Genomic DNA, 22,059 nt, shown 5'->3' with positions numbered 1-22,059 from the left:
CCTTCCCTCCGGGTATCTGTTTACACAGCATTGCCACTGTATTTCTCTGACCCAGTTCAGGTCAGAACCCTTACTAGACAGCCATGTGCTTTTTTCTTCAACACAAATATGACTGTAGACTTGAGCGCTTTCATTCATCAAAAAAAAAAAAAAAGCATCTTATTGACGAATGGCACAGAATTCCACTCTTGTGAGTCTCCCTGGAGGAGACAGACTCACCGAGACAGAAAAGGGATGGTGGGGGAGGGGGGTTGGGGGGGGTTGGGAGTTAGCGTTTGCTGGGGAGTCTGGTGGGACACCCCTGGTCTGGCCCGGCACAGAGCACACAGAAGTGGCTCAAATGTATTTGTTATGTGAATTAATAATGCGAATTTAATCGTTTACATAATTTACCACCTTCTCAATTTAATTATCTGACACTGTCTCAGTCCTGGGGCTCCTCTTCCTACCAAGAGAAGAAAGAGAAATGCATCTTTTCTCAGTCTGGGTCTGGTACTTTCAGATCCCAATCTCTCAGCAGGGATTAGCTCAGGAAAAGCACCCAAGGCCCACGGGGCATGTGGAGCCAGGGAGTGTCCGCTGAAGCAAATCACCAAAACGCCACTCCGCCACTGCCCAGACCTTTCTGGAAGTGTATGAAATGGGCGTGGTCAGCTCCTTCCTTCAGAGGCTGTGGAAACCCGATATCGGGGCTCCTAGGCTGGGGCTCCGGCTTTCTAGCTGTCTGCAACATGACCGGTTTGGGGCCCCTGTGAGTGATAATTTCCTCAAAGAGTGGGGCTGGTGACATCTCTCGGTTACGACTTGCGAACAATCTCATGACTTAATATTGGTGGCATTTAGTACACACCACCCCAAAACACGGTGCCTCCGCAGATTGGCCGTTTCAAGGTGAAGGAGTTTGAGGAATGGTGGGTTCACGAAAGACTCTCTGACCTCCCCTGAAGCGGGTCATGGGACCCTCCTGTGACAGGTACCCTCCCTCCACTCCCCTCGAGGACAAGAGCATCCTTATCTCCAAAGACAGGGACGCCGAGCGGAATCCCAACAAGCAGGCCTTGCTGGGTGTGCCCAGTTCACTACTGCAAGCTCATACCTTTTGTCCTGCAACGTTTTCCACGAAAGTCCACCTTTTATCATGCCCAGCATAGAAACTGGTTGTCCAGGCTTTCATTTCCTTGTGAGGGCCACGTGCCACGTAAAACTTATAATAAATGAACCTGCATGCTTTTCTCTTGTTAATGTCTTTGGTTCATCCCATTTACAGAGTCCCAGGCGGAGAACCTAGGATGTCAGGAGGAGAGTTTTTTCCTCCCCTACAGCATCGAATGAAAAACAGACCACGGCGCTACGCACACAGTCCTGTGTCACGTTGAAGACGCATGCACACCCACTGTGATTACCGTCTGGAAGAGATAAACACCAGCCTGGTGGAAGCGTGGCTGCTGGCGGGTCGTGGGGAAGAGTTTGGCTTCCGCTTTCGTGTGTTCACTAGGTGTTCACAAGGACCACGAGCAAGAGAACCAGAGGTGGGGGGGCTGGCCCAGGCCAGCCCAGCGGCAGCCTCCCTGTACAGGTGACCTTTGTGACTCAGCCTCTCCGGGCAGTGGTCCACCGCTCCCTTGGAGGGAAGCGGGCGGAGTTAATAAAGTGACGTACGAGAGCTCTGAGCCCACGCGAGGACCTCAGCTCTGATCCGAAAGGAAGGCGAGGAGGCAAGCGTCGTGCTGCTGGGAGACAGGCTGGTGCTTACCGCAAGCGGCCCTGCCCTGCAGGTGCCGTGCTGAGAGTCACTACTTTATTCTGAGAAACGCGAAGGAGATGATAAAGGGCTCCCTCCCCGGAAAAGTTGTGCCTTGGCGCTAATCTTCATTAATTTCCAGTAAGAAACGGCTGCAGCTGGTGGTGGCATTCAGTCTTGCCTGGCCTGCCTTGTGGGCATAAAGCTTCATCTGCTGTTTCAAACCGTGGTGCCACCTTTGCAGTGTGGTTGGAACTGGTGAATGGGAACACACGTGAAGCACCGAGCCTTTGGAATCCGTCTTTTCCGCGTCCCCTTGGCCTGGGATGATACGGAGCAGAGAAGCAAAGACCCGATGCCTCCAAGAGCGTGGGTTTGGAGAGCGGAGGGAAGCCCGTGGCTGGTGCAAAACCCCCCGTGATCTTCTACATCTGGCCGTGAAGGGTATGTGTTGGTGCGGGCAGCTCGGTACGTCACTCGATACCCGTAACGAGGATGTCGCACGACTCGGGATGGAGTCCGTGTTCCGTCTCGGCTCGGGACACAGCCAGTTAGCTAGCACTCAGTGAACGAGGGCCCAGGTCTCCATTAAGATCCCACAGCGGGGCCCTCACCCTGGGATGGGGATGAACTCCGCACCTTGGTCCACGTTCTGGCCAGACCCCTAGGTTCTCAGCTCTGTCCTTCCGCCGGGGTGTGCCGGACAGAGATTTAACGAGAAGACCGTCTGTGCAGGCTGAAGCCCCCACCCCCCGCTTTCTCTCGAACAGCTGGCACACGCAGAAAACCATCCCACAGCAAACCAGGATGAGGCTGTTCAAAACACAGTCTCTGGAGGCAAACTCGGCCAAGACGTTCAGGGCGAGGCTCCATGGAGTCGAGAAATGAGGAATGGAAATAGAACTCGAGAAGTCCACGCGGGGAAAGGAAAGAAGGCCTTCGTGTGACTGAGGTTCTCACGTCTGGACTTCCTCAACACGGTGTGTGCGTGGATGCCACAACCAGCAATGCCTGTCCCTTCCAGGATCCTTCCCCAGAGCCGCCGCAGGCCGAAGAAAAAGGCGTCGTCTCTCGGTCCTGCCCGTCCCAGCAGCCCTGAGCCCTCTGCCCGTGCTAGCCCTTCAAACTGAGTGACAGAGGACGTGGGGATGAGCTAACTTCACAGCCAGGGGGGCTAAGGCTGGAGCACGGGGGGCATCTTTTTAGTGCAGATCCGTGGCACATAACCTGGGACAGAACCAGCCGCGTCTGCGGGGCTGGCTTCCTTCTGAAACCTCTGTTCCTGTCACCAAGCACTTTCCTTGGCGTTTGCGGCAGGAAGGCGGCCGTGGGTTGCGGGGCGAGCTCTGACCCAGATCCGGCCCTCTCCGTTCACGCTCCCAGTTGCAGGGGTCCCCGGCCTCTCTGCACTTGGCTCATTCCCTCCAAAGCCACCCCTTCGAACCCTGTCTTTGGAACGGGAATCAAACTGAGGCACAGAGTGTGTGGGCGGGGCGAGGACGTTGGGACAGAAGGGGCCGAACCCACCTCGGGAAGTGGCTGGCTGTGCCTCTGCCTTACTCTCGCCGGTCGGGTTCTGGGCTCCGTCCTTCCCTCGGGGCTTGCTGGGCAGGGATTTAACGAGAAGAACCCCGACTTCCCTTGAGCCACCGCACGCAAGGAAGGAATTCACACAGCAAACCAGGAGGAGAGTCGCACAGACCAGCTCTCCCCGGACCGTCCAGCCTGGGCCGGGGTAGGGGGCGCTCTCCTGTCCAAAGCACCCCGCTCCTTTACGAACCGACGAAACCACGACGTGGTACACGTCAGTGTATAACTTGGTTCACGTCGGTCTCTTCCCAAGCACATTTATTTTTAACACCATTCTCGCAAACGAGGCTCTGCTGTGTCTCTCCCATCCCTGCCGCCCTGCCCTCCAGGAGCTGTGACTTGTGGTGTTCAGACCCCTCTGAAGACGTGTTCACTCTCTGCGTGGATTCCAACCCGGTCCCATGGCGGGGTGGCCGAGCCCCTGACAATGAAGGGAGCCTACCCAAGCTTCATTAACATGGGGAGAAAGTGAAGTAGAAATTAGGATTTTCTCTGCATCACCCTACACCACCAGACAAGGAGTAACCATAGTAACAGATGCTCCGAAAACCCAGAGGTGTGGAAGCCCGGGAAGGAGAACCCCCCCACCCCGGCCCCAGGGACCCCGGTGGTCATAGGGAAGGCCAGACACCTCTCCTTTCTCACCTGGGCAGAGATTTAACGGTGGGAGATATTTTCCTCTTTCAGCCAAAATGACCAGGAAGAGAGACAGAAATAGAAACTGCCTTACGAGTAGACGGGGTATTGAAGAGAGAAAATGAAGGCGGGGGGCAGGGGGGGGGAGATAAGGCATTCATCAGGGCACACACACCAGATCGAAGGAATAACCTCAGGTTTGAAAACAGAAATAAAGTTTGCTAAAAATAGTCGTGGCTGTAAGTGCTGCCAGTGAGACCAGAAATAACACTCCGACCGCTGGGGTCACTTCAGAACAAAAGATCTCTCACCGCGGTGCTGACGGCAGTTCAGCCAAGACTGGCCGCGGACGTGGACCCTGTCGGTTGCCCTGGCACTGGGCCCCTCGGCCTGGCCGTCCTGCCTCTCCTGGGCCTGGAAGAAAGCTCTTCCTGGGAAGGGAGCTCAAGCAGCCCACTCTTCCCAAGGGCCTTTACTATAAACTGTGTTTTTTAAAAAAACTATAAAATGTTGGCAAATCGCCATCTAGTGACTGTATTCCATCAAGGAGGAAAGATGTCGTGGGTTGCAGGGAACGGACTTGCTCCTCAGAACTACCCGGGAAAGGACATCATCAGAGAGGCCCCAGGGCTGAGGATGGTTTCCGGGGTGCCGGAACGGGGCAGGCAGCTGAACGCCTGTGGGCCGTGGACCAGGCCTCTCCCTGCAAGGCCCGGCCCAGGCTCATCCAGCTTCAGAAGGCGGAGGCTCAGTGTTTACCAGAAGCCAATGTGTTGAGTGCTATTCTTCCGACTGCTTCAGCAAAGCCTCTACGTCCAAGGGCATTTCTGCCGTGAGGGCCGGAGCCACACTGCGCTGTCCGTGTTGCGTGGATGGAGGAAACAGAGGCAATGCGCATCCGTGCTCTGCATTCTGAGGCCACAGGAAGCAGCCCTGAGCTGGGTGCCTCCTCACCGTTCTCTCTGTGAGGTCAGGTCTGCTTTGTAAACGCCTGGTACACTTCCACTAAGCACATTTAATCCAGTCTCATCGTGTGGGAGGTACGTGTGTTTGTGGACTCCTGAGGTCAACCCATAGGCAACATGAAATACTGAAAAATTATTTAAAACCAAAGGTCAGTGAGAATAAAATATAATGAAAACTTTCCCCGAAGGAGAAAATTGCCAAATAACTTTGGACCCCTTTAAAAAATAATAGAAGTAGGTCAAGGTAATAAAAATGGGGAAAGATTGTGCTATGTAACCAGCAATGAGTAGGCAGGCTATTCAATGATAAAAATGCATAGTTTGGACAACTTGGGGGTGCTGTTCCTTTAGCATTTTTATATATTCTCTGGGTAGGACTGGCTAAAAGTTGACCATTAAGTCTCCATTCCAAATCACAGTCTTTTAAGGGTGAAAGAGGGTTTATGAACTCCATTATCTACTTATAATTGACTTAAAATCAAAATTTTATTTATTCCAGAAAAGCAGAGGTACTCAAATTCTTTCATTGGACCTGCTGAAAGTGACATAATTTTGCTCAGAGGCCTTGATTCTAATTCCAGCTGTCTCTCCTTGAGCAGAAATGAGATCCACAAAAAGTGGAAGACCCGAGCACATGGGTACATTGATAAACAGGAAAATAATGGATTCCCTAGAGATAGACAGACAGACAGACAGACAGACATGGTCAATGAGCTCTAACGTCTGTTCCTGCTCCGTGGTGTGATCCTGGGTATTCATAAGGAAAGATGTCAGCAAACCTTCAAATAAGAAGTTTTAAGTCTTCGAGATCAGAAACACTCCAAATATTAAGGCTGTCCTCCCTAATTATAAGCTTATAGAAAAAAGAACACAAGAAAGTACTTCTCTTTCCAATAATTTCTTTAAAAAGACAACACACAGATACTTTTAACCAGGTTGTCACTGATGTTTGAACTTCTTCTTTTTTTTTTTTTTTTTTTTTTTTGCCAAAGAGGTCACCATGCATGTGAAAGCATGGCCACTGCACCTTCTTAAGTGTGACCGTTTTTTTAAATAATGTTTATTTATTCTTGAGAGAGAGAGAGCAGGGGAGGGGCAGAGCGCAAGAGGGACACAGAATCCGAAGCAGGCTCCGGGCTCTGAGCTGTCAGCACAGAGCCTGACGTGGGGCTTGGACTCATGAATCGTGAGATCATGACCTGAGCCGAAGCTGGATGCTCGACCAACTGAGCTACCCAGGTGCCCAAGTGTGACCGTTTTCAATGAAGCGCTGATAAACATGCTTGTAGGGAAGGGACTGTGTCCTCAGCCACGTGTGCTTTCCGGTGACGTCTGTCCCCCTGTCGCCAAGTGGGGAGCGGCGGTGTTCAGTTGCAGAAGGCAGAGCACACTTTCGGTAGAAATGTAACATAACACTATCAGTGAGCGACACTTTCAAGACTGAATCCGGACACTCATCTTTGAGTATTTGAAGGGCTGGAGTTTGTTTCGCATAAATGGAATGAAGTGAGCCCAGAAAGGGGGAAGGAAGGAGCACATTTTACAGCAGGATACTTTTCTGACTTTGCGACGGACCATATTATGAAAATGAATCCCCCAAAACCAAAGTAGAAGGAGCCACACCGGCGGCAGAAACCGAGATTTCCAGAGCACCAGAGAGCGAGCCAGGTGGGGTGCGGATATATTACTGTCTTATATTTCCTTCACTCCCAATGGGGGTTCTAGATTTTCTTTCGTATGTCTTTTCTTTGGAATATACAGCACACAGGGATATACAAAGGCAAAACCATGGACTGACAAACAGTTTTCCATTATTTCATTACAAGATTTCAATTCTGGCAGTGAGTTAAGATCAATTTAGTTTGTACACTCAGGAGATCTCGTATTTGGGGATTTGATCTGATACATTTTGTAAGCTTTCATAAATATCTATGAAAAATGAAATTTCAGAGCTTATGAAAACTCAAGGCCGAACAAAGCGGAATCAAACAGTTACTGTTAAAGATGTCATCAAGTCCTCAACGACACTGGGAAAAGTAAGTCAGCACAGTAGGGAGTGTTGGCATGACGTTTCTCCATTGATTGTGTATCAGGCAGAAAACAGACCGAGATCCATCACCCCCGGGTCTGAAACGAATTACTCTGGAAACTTCTGAATGCGGCTGTGTCACCGTTCATGTTGAAGAGTCTCCAAAGCCCTTGTGGCTTGAGGATGAGAGTCCAGAGCAAAGGAAGCCGTGGGGAGGGCGTGGGAGACCACAGCCACGCCCGGAGATGGTCTTCAGAGACGAGAGGGAGATCCGGGGACAGCGCGGTGGTGATGGAATCTTTGGAAGCTTTGAAGAGTCGGGTGCAGTGAGTTTGGGGGGAAACAGCGGTATGCTTGCTTGTTTTCTTTGCCTGCTCCCTCTGGTGACAGACACAGTCCCGGACACCAGAACAAGGAGAGACCCTGGAAACAGGCCTGGCGTTGCAGGCTGGCCTCAGGTCGCTTGGCTGTGCTGGGGGGACAAGCTGCCTGACCGTGATGGCTCATCCGCGCAGAGATGCTGGACGGCCCCTGGCTGTGGGTCCTGCACCAGCCCGGACTCATCGTGGAAGAAGCCAAGACCACACCTCAGGTCCACCCCTCTGCTTTTGGCAAAGTCACCAAACCTGAAAGTGTCGGGTTCTGCACCTGTAAGGCGAGGGTGGGCATCACCCCCCACTCAGGGGGCTTCGGGGAGGATCCAAGGAGGCAAAAACACTCGGTGACTGCTGTCCTTCCGTGTCAAGCACTAGCTTCCTGCAAAGGTTTACAGGAGTTCCCTCCTGGGTAGAGGAGGTCTCACAAGCTCTGGTTGAGACAGTCCTCACTGCGTCTGCTGTCCCCGCACCCGACAGTGATGAGGTTCCCCCTCAACCAGCGCCGTGCGGAACATGAGGGAAAACCTGAAGCCTTGTCAACAAGGTCAACAGTGTATCACCCCAGAGGCCACCCGGCTCAGGCCAGGGTGGGAACGTGACAGTGAACCTTCCCCATCACAGAGCAGGATTTCCCCTTCTCCTTTAATGCCAGGACCTAGAATTCCGTCTTAAGTAGGGCATACGCCGTACGTAACAGCACACAGAGCATAAATACTTGACATTGAGGTGGTTACTCGACCCAGAAGCTTCCTAGCCTCCAATTGATTAAACTGTGAACTGTAACATTTGCAGCTAGGAATGTCTTTAGATTTGCAACGCTAAAATAGCAGCTTTAGTGATTTCAAAACCCCAGCCCATCCTTCGATTGCTGTTGACCACTGTGCGAGCCCTGAACGGTTCTATCTGCCTCAGACCGGCTCCCGGATGAAGTTCTCAGCGGAAGGTAGCAACGAAAACATAGAACTTGACTGCGCTTTTAGACTAAATTTCTCCATGAGACATTTGTCTGCTAATGAAGCATCACGGTGTCGTTTTCGAAAATTAAATCTAGTCAGGAAACGCAAGTCATTTTAACCCTGAGGTCGCTTACACCTCAAGAAACCGCTTCGGTTTTTGTCATTTATTTATAGTGTTTGGGTTCAATCCCAAGTTACTCGGGTCTTGTACGTCACGAGACATTCTATTGTTTATATGAATACAAGTGATGAAAGAGAAATCTGCTAGGCTGGACCTCACCTTACAAAATATTTGTGTTTCTGAGAAGTTTCAAGCCAAACACACCCACTGGACACGCCTGAGCCACGGTTACAATTTCAGGGAACTTGAGGGGAATCACTCAGTCGAATAAACGACACTCATCACCATCATGTCCTTTTTATCCGCTATGAAGCCAGGTCCTTTACGAATCGTGTAGCTACGACTGCAAGCCTGATTTTGCCCTTTTTTGGGAAAGCCTTTTGCCCCGGGCTCTGATATAAAACATGAGAGCCCAAATCGAATTAAAGACTCACATAAGAAAACATTTACTCCTCCAGCTGGATCTTAATGTTCAAACTAAACACTGAAGCTGTTTCTCATGCAAGGGACTGTCATCCTCAGCCACAGCGGCTTTGGGGCATCTCGGGGCCCGGACGCCGCCCCCAACCCTGTCATTTCTCCCAGGACTCTCCCTGGTTTCTGTGAAAACAACCAGAGCTCCCAGCCCATTACGGAACACAGACAGATGAGTGTTGAGTTTCCTTGAACGCGTCTCCAGATTACTGCTTTGCTCACAGGGGCGGGGGGGAAGAAAACTCAAGGAGAACAAATCTTTACAAACTGCTCTAATCACAGGCTTGTGTCAAGTGACTACTGTGGGTTCTTTCTTAAAGAACGGATCTACAGCCCATCGCTGGGACGAACACACTGAGAACACGCGATTTAAGTGAGGAAGGGGACAACGGAGTGTGGAGGAAAACGGCCGTCCATTCAGCACTCCCGACGCAGCAGCTCGGACGCACGGAGCGTCACGGAGGAAACGCCATCCAGCATTCGCTCGTGGGCGCCTGACTCGCTTGCGGGTCCGCTGTTTGCCCCCATCATCCTTCGGCGAGTCAAGTCTGCATGCGCCTGCGTGAGTCCTCAGCGGCAGAAGGCTGGATGGATGGGCACACCTGTGAGCTGAGTATCTGCCATTGAAAGCCACCGCCCTACTGGACGGTAGACTGAAGCCTCGACCAGAAGAAGGCGGCACATACACTATTTCTGCGGTGGCGGGGGGTGGCATAGTGCCATCCAGAATGCACGTGCATCCTCCGACTGCACGAGGCTCTTGGCAGCGAGTAGAGTCTTGAGTGGGCCAGGAATATTCTGTTCGTGGGGGAGGGAGACGGACAGGAAGCAGGGAAGACGGGCGCAGACATCTGTGAGACTCTAAGTGGCTCAGGAGAGCGATGCAATGGCTCGCGACACGCACGCACCCTTGCAAACGCAGCCTGGAAAGCGGGCCTTTGGAATTCAGGCAAGACAAGCCCCAGCCGGACGGTGTCTCACCTCCTCCCTCTGTCCGCCCCCCCCCCCCCGTCTGCCTTAGGCAACATCAGCAGCTCCACACTTTCCGTAAACCTCTGCCTCATTCGCAGAAGCTAGTGATGTGCTTTACTCCGGAAAAGCCACATCATAGCCTGGAGCCATCTATTTCTGCACTGAGACCGCTAAGTGCCTTCCCAGCCTGCGAGGAAGCGCTTCTCCATCTGGGATAGAAAGCCGGAATCAAGACCCCCGAGACCCTGAGGAATGAGTCTGGCCCCGGGGGTCTCACCCTTTAGGACCGGAAATCTTTTTCAGTAAGGAAACGGGCTGCCCGGCTCGTAAGTTCCTGCTTGCCCAAACACAGGTGCACACGTGAACACCCAGCCACAGGGCTTTCAGTGCAACAGAAGCGTGAGTGTGAGATGCTTTTCCAAGCCGTCGTGCCTGCGCGGATGAACCTGCAGGGCAGTGCGCTAAATGAAATAAGCCAGGCACCGAAAGACAAATACGGCGTGGTCGCAGCTCTAGGTGGAATCTTAAAAAAGCCAAGCTCGTAAAAGCAGACAGGACAACAGTGGTTGCCAGGGGGTGGGGGTGGGGCAATGGGGGGCGTGCTGGTCAAAGGGGACAATCTTTCAGCTGGAGGACAAGTAAGCTCAGGGACTGACACGTGGCCACCTCAGCCGGTAGTGCCCTACTGTGCGCTTGAAAGTCCCTATCAGCTGATCGTCTGTGTCCCTGGCACACACACCAAACAGGTAGCTGTGGGAGGTGACAGTTGTGTTAATTGGCTCAGTTGTGATCATTTCAGAGCACACACGCACACACACACCAAATTATCACGCTGTATACTTTAAAAATACACACTTCTGTGAGTGATACCTCAATAAAGGTGGGAAGAAGATTTCTTTGCGTCCCTACTTTAGATTGAGCGCTCAACGGGAAAACGATTTGGTATGTTTTGCATTTTGCACACATTCAGGGCAAACTGCACGGAGGTGACACTTTGAAAGTCACCTTTGGGGGACAGAGAGGAGACTGTGGCCTTCTGGGTCTCCCCCAAGCCACAGTCATCAGACTCCCGAAGCTGATCTATTGGGTCTCCTGGATGGACATCCAGATGAACAGAATAAAACCCCCTCTTACATCAGAAAGGTCCAATCAAGATTGGGCCCGTTATGGAACCATGTGGGGAACCCCCAAAACCGCCCGCAGAGTGCCCGCGTGGGCTTGCTTTTTCTTCCCTGTCAACTGAGACGTGGCTTATAAAGCACGAGCCCTTTGTATGTGTGTTAAATAATGAAGCTATTGAAAATAATATGGGGCTCCTGGGTGTCTCAGTCGGTTAAGTGTCTGACTTGATTTTAGCTCAGGTCATGATCTCATGGTTTGTGAGTTCAAGCCCCGAGTCGGGCTCTGCACCGACAGTGCAGCTGCTTGGGATTCTCCCTCCCTTCCTCTCTCTCCCTCTCTCTCTGCTCCACCTCTGTTTCTCTCTCTCTCTCTCTCTCTCTCTCTCTCAAAAACTAAACTAAAAAAATTTTTTTTAGGAATGCAACCTAGATCTGTCTATATCATACTTTCGTTGTACTTCATCGTGTTAGATTCTCTGTCCTGATTCCTCTTGCGTTAGGATTTCAACAGCTTGTGGGGGTTGATTTTATGTGTCAGCTGGGCTGGGCTGAGGGATGCCCAGAGGGCTGGTAAATGGTGGATCCTGAGTGTCTGTGGGGGTCTCTCTGGAAGAGGTTAGCCTTTGAGCCAACACTGAATAGAGAAGATCCCCCCCTCCCCAGTGCGCGGATGACGTCCGAGCCTCGGAAGCCTGAACACAACGAAATGCAAAGGAAGGTTGACCCGCTCTCTCCGAGTGGAGACACCCATCATCTCCCGCCCGAAGACGCCAACGCCCTGGGCTCTCAGGCCTTCGGGCTCAGGCGGGCGCTTACACCACCAGCCAATGGTTCTCAGGCTTTGAACTTGGGCCGACCTCTGCCACCGGTTCTGCTGGGCCTCCAGCCGCAGGTGCCAGAGCATGGGGCTTCTCAGCCTCCTTAACCAACCGAGCCAAGTCCAGAAATAAATCCCCATGGTAGATGCCTATATGTCCGCAGGTATCTGTGGGTATATAGATCTACATTCTCAACTCTTCCACAAAATCTTTTAATCTCCTTCTTGGACATCAAGTAAACGTCTATAACGTAATTAAAATGGACATTCCGGGGAATGATTGCTCTTGGGGAAACGGCTTTCATTAATGAACAAACATCAAAAATCAAAACCCCAGCGCAGATCGCGGCCTCTGTGAACTCCACACAAGGATGGCAGTCGGCGGAGGTTAAAATACCGACCGGCATTAACCGGAACACAGCTCAGCAGTGAGGGTCCCCCGAGGCCCAGCAACCCGGCAGCGGAGCGCGCTGGCCGTGTGCCCATTTGGGAAGGAGCCGCCCGAGCTGGGCCGCGGACGGCTGTGGACACAGGTCCTCTCCTCCCCCATTAGTGCTGTGTCGTAGCTCCCTTTCGGGAGTCACGACTTCGCTACCAGGTTCCTGGCATGTCCTGTGCCGTCTGTTCGAGTCACTGGTGCGCATCAGATTTATGCTGTCTGTGGTAGCAAGACCAGCGCTCGAGAATTACGGCCCGGACACCCACTCCCCACCCCGGCCTCCCCACCCCTGCCTCCGTGGGGTTCGGTGATGCCTGAAAGCCCCTCCGAGGCTCTTCAGGGTGGCAGCCGCACCTGGGTCTCCGCCCCTCCCCATCCAGTCCCGGGGCAGGGGGGCTCGGGGGAGGGCATAATTCCTTCCCCCCGTAGACTATAATAGAGTAAGTGCTTTGTGCCCTAGACAGTCCTTCCTAAAGACTTAATGTTTGGGTTCAAAGGAGCGAATGACCAAGTGGGAAGGTCTGGCAAACGCTTGCAAACAGACACTCAGCGCCTATCCAAATTGCCACCGCGTGGCCCCTCTCAGGCTCGCTCCACAGAGTCCGATACTTACGCATTTAAGATCCCTCTTGTTCAAAGGGTGTGAGAATGAGGTCAGCTAATGCAGAAGCTTTGCAAAACTGAGTGGTTGAGAATGACCTACTTCTAGATTTCACAACACACCGGATTCAAAGGTGAAAAAAAAAAAAAGAAAAACTAGTGTGGCCTCTGCAAGTCCTTAGAGACCGACACTTCATCAAGATCCCTTCGGTAAAAGATTTCATTTATCATGAAAGTCGAGGAACACATGATCGACCTGACGGCAGATTCAGGGGCTATTGAGAAAATCTGCTACAATAGACATCAAACTGCCGCCCCGCAGGAACGGCCAAACCACCAGGCACCACGAAGTAAAACGGCCGGAGAACAGGAGGCAGCGGTGATTACGCAGAGTACCCCGCAGGTCGTGAGCGAGCCCAAAGGAGGAAAGGACAGGGCTTTAATTGGTAGACATGAAAAGAAGTGGTAACAAGAGTGTGTGAATGTAAAACCTACCGAAACGAAGAGAGGTGGGTGACCCAGGACTTGTACCCATGTGTATCACTGGGAAAGTGACCCAAAGGTCTACCCAAAGTGTCTCACTTTGTTAAACCCGTGGGCAGCTGGACGGGCTCCCTGAGAACCCCACCCTCAGGATCACGCAGGATGCACACCTCCTCGTACGCCAGCTGGGAGGGCCGGAGGACCGCCTTCCAGGCACCTTCTGCCGTGAGCGTCCCCTTCCCTGCGAGAAAAGATATCGACACTTACAGGGACCACAGCTTCCTCTTAACCCGACTCCAAGAATAGCATCACATAAAGAAAGGTGAGAAGTCACATGGCCAACAACAGCGGCTGGGGTGCTAATCCACACCAGGTGAGGCGTGTGCCAAGGGCAGGATCGAGGCACGGGGCACGCAGCCCCTGACCCGGAACGGGTCTGGGAGCGCGTTTTGGGACACGCTCGGCAGCCGACTCCCACGCAGCCCGACTTCTTGGCTAAGATTTTAGGATACTGAGCGTTGAGACGCTTGACGTTGTGTAGACAAAATATCAGTGTGTGGATGTGCATTTTTCTGTTTTCATTCGCGAGGTTATCGGTAGACGCAGCTGCGCCTTATCATCCTAGTAAATTTATTTCTTCAATTTTCGCCTTCCCGTATTTCCCTCTTAGTCCATTACCTGTGTAAGACGTCAAGTGTCTCCACGGTTAACCTGTAAGCAATTCCGATACTTTATCAGCTTCCTAGCACTTTGGAGCCCCCGGGATAAAACTGTTTGCCCTTCCAATGACTCATTTAATGGCATCCGTCTGTGAAGTCACTAAACTTCTCAGCCTGTGTTACTAGCATGACTGTATTAAAACATAATAAATATGCCCTTTCTCTTAAACTGCGGGAGAATGTCGCCTGCTGCTAGTTTGCGATTTCAAAGCACGCCGTGTCCCAACTATTTGTCACCGGTGTTTCAAGTCAGTGATGAGGGAAACACCCACTTTGCTGGCTTCTTGAGGTGAAGGCACTTGCCGGGGGTCCCCAGGGGACGGCTGGCTGTCAGCCTGGTGACCCCCGGGAGGGGGCGGGGCAGAGCCGGCGGCGAGGGCGCCCAGGGTGTGTTTTCTCAGAAAGTCCCTAACTGAAGGCTCCTGGTCTAGACCAGCCTGATTCCAACCCAGTCAGAATTCAGTCCCCTTCTCCTCCTGCTCCTCCGGGTCTCCTCCCTCCCCGCCCACCACCGCACACACACAGCACGCATACAGTCAGGCTCACTCCAAACTAGGCAATTATTTTCAAGGAGTGCTGGGATGCTGGGCTGTTTGGGGAACGGACGGGGAGGTGAACGGAGCGGGCCATCCCGTTTGCGAACAATTGCGCGGTTCTCTCCCTCTGAGCTCCGCCCGCCCTGCTGCGGGAGTCTCCCCTTCATCTGTCTTCCAAGAGGGTGCAGAGTTATTCCACAACGTTCTCCTTATATGATGGGACGGCGTACCGCAGGGCTGTTCCTTGTACATCTGACTCCTGCTCTCGTGAATCTGTGAGTGTGTATGCAGGTGCATGTGCATGCATGTGCGGGTGTGTAGGTGTGCCTGTGTGCAGGTGTATGCTTGTGTGTATGTGTGTGCATGCAGATGTGTACAGGTGTGTGTGTGTATACAGGTGTATGCATGTGTGCAGGAGTGCCCGTGTACAGGTGTGTGTGCAGATGTGTGTAGATAGGCGCGCGTGTGCAGGTGTATGCCTATGTGAGTGTGTGTGCAAACACGCAGATGTGTGTAGATAGGCGCGCGTGTGCAGGCGTATGCCTATGTAAGTGTGTGCAGGTGTGCGTACAAGAGTCTCACCAGCAGACCCCGAGGTTAGTGCCGAGTATGTGGAACTCGCAAGAACCCCGAATACGAAGAGAGAAACTTGCACGATACGGGTGTGTTGGTCACGGGAGTTCACTACTTGTCTACTCAACTCTCAGGCTTCATGAACATGCAGTGAGTTGACGTGCCTCATGGGGTCGGGGCGCCCTCCTCACGCGCACCGGTTGGAGCCCCAACCGGCCCGATTTCACTCAGAGCACAGAGGCCCGGGCACCAGCGTCTCCACATCAGTGAGGGGTCCACGGAGACCCTGTCGCTCTCAGAAACCCCGACAACCTAACAGGACACGCTACCGTCGCCGTAGAAACGTGGGCGCGCACCACTGGGACCACAACCACGTAGCCCCCGTTCGGTGCTGTGCTGAACACAAAGTCGCACCTGCTTCGGGGGCGCTGGCCCCGCTCCGAGACCCCTGGGGCCCCGGTGGAGAGCAGCGGACCGCACGGCAGGGCTGCGGGACAACGCCCGTTGATCGCGGTTTCTGCCACGCAGTGGGCCCACGGTGACCTGTCCTCGCGCCTACAGCAGATCCCCTCTGCTGGTGACAACTCCCCAAAGCCGGGGCCGGTGGGCGTCTGGGGCTGGGGTGGGCTCCCTGGGGAGCAGAGCTGGGGCCGGTGACGGGGCGCTCCTTGTCGCAGCCTGCACCTGGGGGACAGGAGGGAAAGGTCGAGTCTGTCCCGCAGGGGACCCGGCAGGCTTTTCAGGGCACAGCGCGGACACAGCAGCGGCCGGGGCCAGCACGCATCTGTGTTTACCGCCCCCCATCGTTCTGGTTGAGGGGGAGCCCTCCCCCCACTCCTGCTGCCGGCGGCTTGCCTCCCTTGCCACTCTCGCCCCGTCCTGAAGGGTCCAGAAAACAGGCTTCCCGATGGAGCCTCGGGGGATTCCCGCTGCGATCGGCGGGAGGCCTCCTCCCCACCAGTGGTGCTGATGTGCGGACAGGGCATCTTCGGGGCCCCCGCCCCTGCGCTGGGGTGTCCTAGGAATCACCCTTCCAGCTCAGGCTCCCGGCTCCTGCCCCCCCTCCGGCCCAGCCAGCCCGCCGGAAGAATGGGCTGAGTCCGAGTACGGGGTGAAGAGCCAAACAGACCCAAGGTTTGAAAGCCATGTTGATGGGGAACTTGGCCTTGAGCAAGACCCAGAATTGCCCTGAAACTCTGCTTTCTCGTTAGTAAAATAGAGACAGATTGTTCGAGAAGTCCGTGAGCGTCATGAAAAGCGTGCACCCCCTTGGCCCTCCCAGAGCCCACCCTGCAGGGTTTTGTTCCATTCTGTAGACGTCCAGAGAGTCGTGAGGGCACAGGGGTGCAGGCTGCCCAGGAGGGCTAAGCCCGCTCCCCTGACCGCATGTGTGGCCGGAGACCCAGGAGGCCCTGAGGCACAGTCGTCAGGTGTGTCCACAGAGCAAAGAGAGGACTGGAAAGTGCTACGGTCTTCCTGAACGTGCTTTCAAGGGGGAATTTTTCTGTAGTTTAGAATCAGGATTTCACTAACCGGTATAATAATTTTATGCCATTTCCCCTACTAACTGCCATCTCGTTATTATTAGAAAGGATGGCTTCCTTGAAACAGGGCACATTTCTCCTGGCTGTGGCCACCGTGCCGCAGGGGCGGAGATGGTGTTCATTCCGAGGACGAGGGCGACACCTTGTGGGCCTTCTGGGACATTTCCCACCTGTGTACAGCCTGGGGTGTGCTCCCAGTGGGATGAGACCTGATCGCGACAGGTCAATATCGTGCCCAGGGGACAACACACCTGGGTCTTGGCAACTTTGGCTCTTCGTCGGGAACCTGAGAGCCTGGCCGAATCACGGACAAATCCTGATGGGACGGCGTTGAGACGCTTGGGTCCCCAGGTCCCTGGGTCCCCCAGGAACCGGAGGTCACGCTCCCTCCTGGCCCCTAGCCCCCTCCCCATTTTCAGAGGCACCCATCCCAGTGCAGTGGGAATGAGGCTAGGACACATTTTAATGTGATTTCCTCCTCGCCACGCCCTGGTTTTCCATACCAGCCGGCTACGGAAGCGGGCAGCTACCAGGCTGCCTCTCGGCTCCCTGCGGACCCTCTCCCCTGCCCGACGCCCTTTCTTCCCTCCCCCCCCACTCCCCGCCACGTGCTGGGAGCCAATGTCACAGCTCCTCGCGGCTCCTACTTGTCCTCCGAAAAGCGTAAAAGATCGTCTTTTTTCTGCTCTGCGACCCTCCCTGTACAGGAAAGGAGGGACTGTGACGGTCTTTTCAACGTGTCCCTCAACAGGAAATGTTGACAGGGTGAACCCTTTCCTCCTCCATCCAAGAAAAAAGACAGTAAATTGGTAACTTGAGAGCAAAAGGCCAGGACGGGTGTGGGCTGGGGGGGCGAGCAGGGCGCACCCCCGGAGGTGGTGGCCAGGGGCCCTGGCGGGGGATGCTGTGCGTGTGCGACCGAGAGCAGAGGACACGTGGTCCTGGCAGAGAAGGCGCGGGCTCCGTCCCTGTCCCCGGGCAGGTTTGCCGTCCAGCAGTGGACGTCGCCGTGGGGAGAGCTCCTCCCCGATGACCGGCCCCCCACACCTCGCCCCAGCCCCGCCTGCAGCCCGCGTGGCCCGTCTCAGCCACCTGCTCTGCAGACACTCGCCAGGACCACTGCGCCCTGGGCACCCGGGCTGTGCGCCCTCAGGGGGGGTGTCCTGGTGCCACTCATGGAACCCTGCCCGGGTGGGGCCTTCCGCGTGTGAGGGAAGCCGCAGCTGCGGTCAGAAGACCTGTCCTCGGCCCCGGGACCAGGACGACGGCCAGGAGCACTGGGTCACACATGGCGGGCGCCTGTGCTCCGGCTGTCCCCAGAAGGGCGGGTGCTGCTGCCCGGAGGGGGGAGGGGGCCAGGTGAGGAAGGAACGTTTACAGACGCAATTTCTTCTGTAAACTTCTTACTCCAAAACATATCCCCCCTGCAGGCCCACACGGGGGTTTCTGTGCGATGGTCACTGCCCGACAGGTCACGACGTAAACGCTGAGCCCAGGCCAGCCGCACGGCCGATCTCAGATCCAGATGCCTGCTGTGTGCAGACCAGCCCGCGACGGAGCGAGCAGGTCCGCCAGCCTGTCCCCGAGCCCGCCCCTGCGTGTCCTGTGGAAGGAGACGCCAGCCGGCGTCCAGCCCAGGGCAAGGCCGGGGCGCCCTTCACATTCCCTCCCTGTCTCCTTCATCCTCCGTGGAAATCATCACCACACAGCCGGCACCTTCCTTGTCTGGAGCCAGCGGTCACCGTCCCGCCTGAGGGGAGGCCCTCTGCTGGGAAACAGAGGCGCCCCCTCCCCATTGCTGCTAAAACTTAAAAAGAGAACACAACACATCACGCCCATCCTCTGCCTAGAATCCACGTTGCCTCCCCCCCACCCCAGTGTCCCCTCTACCTCCCACGACGACTGTGTGGGACACGGCCGCCCTGGACTAGATCCCAGCTCTGCCCCCGCGTGACCTCAGCCCCGACTCGCCCTGGGCTATGCACCTGCTGTGCTCTCACTCTGCCCCCCGGATCGGGTGCCTCAGCAGCGGCCCACACAGGGGTGTGCCTGCCCCCCGATCGTGATCTGATTGTGAAAGGGATCACAGGCTGTGAACCACCGTCCCCACAAGCTAGAAGTGGGGTGCCTCCTGAAAGGCCACCAGCTGTGCTCGCTCTGCCCTTGGAATCACAGGACATGTGTCCCTGCTCTCAAGAGGGACAGGCCTCCTCTCTTCCCCTTTTAAATCCTGGGCTTGGAAGAAGCCCGGCTCGTCCTGGAGACTTCCACCCTGAACTCCACATCACCGTGTCTCCCTCCTGAGACGGAGGACGGCCCAGCCCGGACTCTCCTGGGAATGCGGGAGCACTCACCAGCAAGGGGAGGACGCGACCCAGCACCGCCCCCCAGCCCACCCTGGCTGCGGCCGCTGTCCCTTCCTCCCTGATCTTGGTAACCCCTGGCCAGGCCAGCGTGGGAGGAAAGCCAGCGTTTGCAAACCCTGCTTCTGCCCTCTGAGGCCAGCAAGGGGAGGGAGGACCCCTACCTTGTCACCGGGCCGCAGTTACGTCTCTGTGGAGGGAGGTGACAGGGGCTGGGCCGTTCCTCTGCTGTGGCCACAGGACAGCGTTGTCGAACCTGAACACAGACGTGCTGCCTGCTGTCGGGTCCCGGCCTGTGTCAGTCAGAGCTGCGGAATGCAGGAATGAATGAATGAACAAATGAGTGCGTGTGTGGCTATTTCTGGGCTGCCCTATGGCCCCCGTGCCCCGGCCCCGTCCTTACTCGGAGGTGCTCCCCAGAGCTGCTGCTGGCTGCTGGTAAGAAATGGAGGCAAAGGGTTTTCAGGGAAGACGGGTATCCTCCAAAGATGCCAGGCCGGGCCCCTTTCCTGCAGGAAAAGGCCAGGGAGGGACAGAATTTCAGTCGCTGAGGTAAACGCCATGTTAACGCACTTTTAGAGAAGCAGAATTAATGCAGAAACCCACCACCAAAAAAATCAGCATTTAAAATTTTTTTTTTCAACGTTTATTTATTTTGGGGACAGAGAGAGACAGAGCATGAACGGGGGAGGGGCAGAGAGAGAGGGAGACACAGAATCGGAAACAGGCTCCAGGCTCCGAGCCATCAGCCCAGAGCCCGACGCGGGGCTCGAACTCCCGGACCACGAGATCGTGACCTGGCTGAAGTCGGACGCTTAACCGACTGCGCCACCCAGGCGCCCCAAAAATCAGCATTTTAAATAAAGACAGGATCATTAATCCTGACCTTTTTTTTTTTTTTTTTTTTTTTTGCCTCGGGCTCCAGTATGGCTCATCACGGCACCGTCTTCATGTCAAATTTTGATATTTCATTCATCATGATTTTCCTGCATGAATTTTGATGTTTTCCTGTGTTGTGTTAAAGTCGTATTTCTCCTGACTCTTGAGGGATTTGTGTGTGTTTGTGTGGTGCCTCCTTGGATGCTGTGCCAGGGAAGGTCACTCGGGCCCCAGCTGGCTGAGCCCGTGAGCCTGTGCCCTGGGACTTGGGGGGGGTGCAAGGCAGGCACCGCCCCCCCACCGTCACTGTTTCACGTTCTGCCCCCACGTCCCCACGTCCCTACGTAGAGCAGAAAGCCTACGAAGGCCGCTGGGCGCCCTCCGGCCTCACCGTCCCACTTGCCCCTGAGTCCCCCCAGGCCACTGGTCACACCCGGGCTTCCTCACTTCCCCAGACAGGACCCCTCCCCCCTCGATGGTGGCTTCCCATGCGATGTCTGTCTGCACTGCCGGTGACAGGATCCTGGTGGACGCCCGGCAGAGACCCTGGCTCTCAACGGCCATTGGCTGGGCCATCTATCTATTGATTGATCGATTGATCCATACCTCTGGGCTTGATCCATTCAGACAACTCATGCTCTACTCTTTCTCTCTTGCACTTGACTCTGGAAATAGTAGTGCAGTGCCACAACCTTCTCCTGGGTCTCACACTGCCTCTCCCACCTCTTCACACACACACACACACACACACACACATGTGTGCACACCCACACGCACGCACACCCACCCCGCTAAACCAGCTGCTCAGGCCGAGAAGAACACTGCAGCAGACGTCACCTCGGCGTTGGGTGGGCTCGGATGGCCTGAGCCCGGTAAGCCATGGCCCCACACTCCTCTCAAGTTTTGTGTTTGCTCATAGTTTGTTGCTTATGTAAAACGGTCGTCGGTGGGGGTTGCCGGATGACACATAATGCTTCCACTTGTACTTGAATTTCCGATAAATAACGAACAATGTTTTAGTATAAGTATGTCCCAAATATTCCATGGGACATACTTATACTAAAAGAATGCGTTTGTCTGAAATTTATATTTCACTGGGTGTCCTTTATTGTCATTTGTGAAATCTGCCCCCCCCCCCTGCCATCGATGTGCCACATTAGGGACACAGCACCGTCTCTCTGGCCACGTCGCAGGGACTCCAGCCCCAAGCTGTGCCGACAAGTCTCCTGTGAACCCATATCTCTTTTAACAACTAGGACCAAGTATATATATGATATCTCCCAGCAAAGTCCATATCTGCTCAATAGCAACAAAAATTTGAGGACGGAGAAAAGTTTCTAAGGGAATAAGCTATGCTTCTTAGCTCAGTTACCTTCTGCCCCAAGAAAGGCTTCATTATACACATATATACACAAACATTATATACACATATTATATATATATATATACACACATTACATATACACACACAAACATTATATATATACACACACATTATCTATATAATACACACATTATATACACACATCATATATCTATAATATACACACATTATATACACACAATATACATCCACACATTATATATATGCATACACACATTATATATATATATATACATATTATATATATATACACACAGTATATATATACACACACTATATGTATACACATTATATATATATACACACAAACATTATATATATACACACATTATATATACACACACATTGTATATATATACACACATTATATGTACACACACACATTTTCTATATAATACACACATATACACACATCATATATCTATAATATACACACATTATAGACACAAAATACACATCCACACATTATATATATGCATACACACATTATATATATATATATACACAGTATATATATACACAGAGTATATATATACACACACTATATGCATACACATTATATATATATATACACACAAACATTATATATATACACACACATATATAATGCACACATTATATATATGCACACATTGTATATATACACACACTATGTACTCACATACATTCTATGTACACACATCATACATACACACATTATATATACATTCCCATGTTATACACATATCTATATCTATAGA

The sequence above is a fragment of the Felis catus genome, chromosome B4 (genome assembly GCF_018350175.1).
Source record: "Felis catus isolate Fca126 chromosome B4, F.catus_Fca126_mat1.0, whole genome shotgun sequence".
In the NCBI taxonomy this organism is placed as follows: Eukaryota; Metazoa; Chordata; class Mammalia; order Carnivora; family Felidae; genus Felis; species Felis catus.
This window is presented reverse-complemented; position numbering follows the sequence as displayed.